Here is a 3,919-nt window from a genome sequence, read left to right on the forward strand (position 1 = left end):
CCTCCCAACCCAAATCATTCTGTGAGTCTATGAAAATTAAAGAACAGATTTTCTTTCCCTAAATTATCAGCATTTCTGAAAAGGATGCTCAGAGTTTTCAACATCACTGTGAGGATAAACCCACAATAAGTGAAATAATGCATTAGTTGTACTGCATGTATAGTTTGGATGGATAATAAGTGTCTGAAATTTTGTGGGTTTATTTAATTTTAAAATGGATTTAAAAGTCATTGAGCTGCTGGAGGCAGCAGGATCCAGCAGGTCAGTGGGGGTTCTCTCTTCTTTTTCCACTACCTTCAAATACAAAAGGAACTAGAGAAGAGCTATCAGGAAAAAATTTCCTTCAGTTCCTCACAGGACAGTAAGTGAGTGGCACTGTGGAAAAACTCACCAGGTGACCAATGTTAATGACCCAGGATACAGCAGCTCCCCATTTTTTGCCCTCCACTCTCCTCTCTGACTGTTGGTGTGTGAAGCACCAGCCCAGCCTGAACACACCATACGATTCCTCCTTGACTCTGCAGCTCTTATTTCCTTCACTGTCACACAGTAGTTAAAATCAGCACATAATTATATTTTTTTTTTTTTCCGAGAAACATATTTTCATCCCAGAGAAGGAGGAATTTTTAATGTAGTATTTTCTGACAGAGTTAATTACCATATCCTTTCCCTTTTGCAGTGACAGGCCAGCTTCCCCTGATCCATTCAGAAATAAAGCCCAAATGATATCACATCACAGTTACTAGTATTTCCTTATTGATATATTTCCTTTCTATGGTGGTTTCCCTTGGGACCTCTTCTTCAAACAGCATGTTCAACTATCAGCAGGTTAGATTCAGGAATGTAAAAACAGTCAAGACATCAGAACTTAGAGTTAGTGGCCTTTAACAGAAGTGCAGAAAAGGAACTGTGTGTCGTGATACACAAGGATTAAGACTTAAAAATATGGAAAAGACAAAAAGAGCTAAAAATGATCTTCCATAAGAGTGATAAATCTGCAGTGTTACCCCAACACAACGCTGGATTTTCTGCCTTACCTGTTTTCTCTTTTGTCCTGTTGGCCTGTCCATCCTTCCCACAGACATTCCTTCTCTTTCCTGCAACCAAAACCAACTTCAGTTACTTTATCCCACCAAAATCCAGCACAAACCCCCAAAATCTGTCTGCAACCTCCAGTCCCAAAGGCCGTGAGAGAGTGTGACCTTCTGTGTTTGAAGGATTGGGATATTTTAGCCTATTTATTTATTTCATTTTATCCATTTGAGGATGGGAGCGTTTTCAGGGCACATCACTGAGTGCTGCTTTCATCACCTGGTTTCTTGATGCAGAATTTTTAATTTTACTGGATAGTAATAATAAAGAGTTTGAAGTCAGCTCAGAGATCCAACTCTGTGTCTCCTGGAAGTGATCTAACTGTTGGATCAGTGTGTCCCTGGCACATTTGTAGAACAAATTCATATGTCAGCTTCCACAAAGCACTGGTAGTGCCTGAGCTTGCCAGCTCTGCCGTTCTACTGCAAATGAAACAAAACTCAGACTAAATCCAGCCTCTGCACCCTGCTCCAGGCCTGCAATTCAAGCGTGGGGATCAGAGGCCACCTCTGCAATGTTGGTTCTGGTTAATCCCAAGTTTCAATGGGCTCCTTTTCCAGACAAGGACTGGGTATTGTCGAAACCTTGCAAAAGAAGCACATTGCTTTGAAAAGAACCCATTCAATGTGCCAGAGACGTTTGGAGAAGTATTGATCTCGTGTGGTTTCCATAGTTTTAAACACCTCCTGGATCAGGTAATCTCAACAGACTGGCACATCCACCTGGGCCAAAATTTCATGCTTTCTGTGTATGTATGTTGCATAAAATGAAACGTGTTCACAACAGATTTGCTTAGCTGGCCCCACATTAATTGCTGCTGTGCCTACAGAAACTTCACCAGGCACAGACTTAACACCAGTTTTTATTTAATCAAGCATCTAATTTGCATCCTCTACAAACTTTCAGCTTGTGACTGGTTTGAAAAGGCTGCCCTGTCCCTGGAGGATGGATACATGATATTTTACAGGGCATGATAAATAATATTTTTGAAACTTAAATAAACAAGGTCTCTGAGTGTTTTCTCCTGAAAAGTTTTACTATGTTTATGACAATTTAAATATGCCTCTTGAGAGCCAAACCATGAAGATAAAGAATGCAACAGGGCCAGACAAGAGAGCACTGGCATTCTCAACACAGACACATTGTGAAAGAAGAAAAGCCTGACATTTGCCCCAATTTTGGATGACCAAAAAACCCAGATAAATAAATTACTAAATAGGCTCATTACGGACTCATTCTGCTTTTTCATGTACCTACAGCAAAAAATGAACCACATTTTAATGCATGAAAACCAGGTGACAACACATTTGAATCCTGTATAAAATAATGAGCTGTATTTTCATTTGAGATGTGTCAAAATAAAATACCACTGGGAGAAAGTGTGTCTTACTGAATCCTTTATAATAGGCAACATAACCAGCAATGTGTGAAACCAGAGGAATTCAAACCCACACACTCAGAATCACCTTTAAAATGTGGTGAGACTGGGTTATCCTTTCATTCTTTTTGGCTCTTCCTCCTAAAGAGAGGAGAACCCTCGAAAAGATTTTGGGCTCCACTAGGAGACAGTTGCTTCATGGCAGATATTGGAATTTTGGGTAATTTAATGCCCACCACTGTGTACAAACCCAGAGCAGAGATTTTGGTTGAGCACGGTCAGGCAGATCTTGAAACTCACTCTGATGTGACCAGCTGTATTTTGGGGTTTTGTTCTTGTTATAAACTCCACTGATTTTGCATGGGAGGAGGGAAAAAGGCTGAGTTGTGCATGAACCTGTAAAGCAAGAATGAATGAAATACACACATGAATCCCTTCTCTTGCCATGGCAGGAGTGTGACCATGGAATGCCCCACTGAAGTGGAAAATAAACAAAACCCAAACAATGAAAGAAAAAACCAAAAGAAAAAAAAAAGAGGCTTCTTTTCAAAGTTAGCAGAATGAAGCATAGTTCCATGATAAAATGAATCTAAGCAAGAAATTTGTCTTGGTTTTGTAAATCTCAAAATTAGCTAAATCTCAAACTGGTGAACAAAAACCACAACAGAACTTTATCTCCACCACCTCCCTACGAGAGGGACATTGGCAAATACACCCCATTCCTTGGGCCAGCACCACAAATTTCCTTCTCCTCTTGATCCAGGTCTGTATTTACAGCCAAAGCTCCAGCCTGTGTTGGGGATTTTGCTGTGAGTGCTCCCACATCTGCAGCAGATGTTGCCTTTAGCTCCCACCACACCTGCACTGCAGGTCGCAGCCACGCCTGAAAACTTCTGAAACCTTGAAAAGCTTTTGTCCCTGCTGAAATTCTCAGGTGAGCACACAGCAAGTCCAAGGCCATCTGAGCAATAGCAGGCTGACCCAGTGGGATTGAGAATAAATTTATGCCTCTTGGCCTTCCCATGCAAGCTGCCCTTTAAAGCCTACCTGCCCTCCAGCTCTGAGGCTCACCTCCCACTCTGAGCACAGCAATAACCCACTTGGGATCAGCAGAGAGATCAGAGCAGAAATCAGCTTCCTCCAGTGTTCAGCATCCCTTCTGTAGGGAACATAAAGGTAAGATGATTCTTTTAGAAGCTTTAGAGATATAAAGAGTTGTGGAAATCAGAGCTAGCTGTAACTGTGGAGCTTTTGCCATCTTTCAGTTGTCTCAACTACCTATTGAGGCTGATACTGCAATAAAAGCTCAAGGAATGCCCTGTTCATGGAACAAACTCCCAGCTTTCCCACCCCTGCTCATCTTTCCCCCCCTTTCCAGCAGCCAGGTGAGCTCATGGCTGTGGAGCAGACCCTCCTGGGCACAGCTGGGCTCTCACACCGCGTTCCCTC

The 3,919-nt window shown here is 42.0% G+C and overlaps 1 long non-coding RNA gene across 1 annotated transcript; it reads right to left on the minus strand.

The window, feature by feature from the left end:
* Nucleotides 1-475: 475 nt before the first annotated feature.
* LOC127059794 (uncharacterized) lies at nucleotides 476-3,592 on the minus strand. The gene is made up of 3 exons (XR_007777942.1): nucleotides 3,518-3,592; nucleotides 1,038-1,097; nucleotides 476-539 (listed from the first exon to the last, which is right to left on the minus strand). It is a non-coding gene; the product is annotated as an uncharacterized LOC127059794 (long non-coding RNA).
* Nucleotides 3,593-3,919: the final 327 nt, after the last annotated feature.

Source organism: Serinus canaria, chromosome 7 (assembly GCF_022539315.1).
Source record: "Serinus canaria isolate serCan28SL12 chromosome 7, serCan2020, whole genome shotgun sequence".
In the NCBI taxonomy this organism is placed as follows: Eukaryota; Metazoa; Chordata; class Aves; order Passeriformes; family Fringillidae; genus Serinus; species Serinus canaria.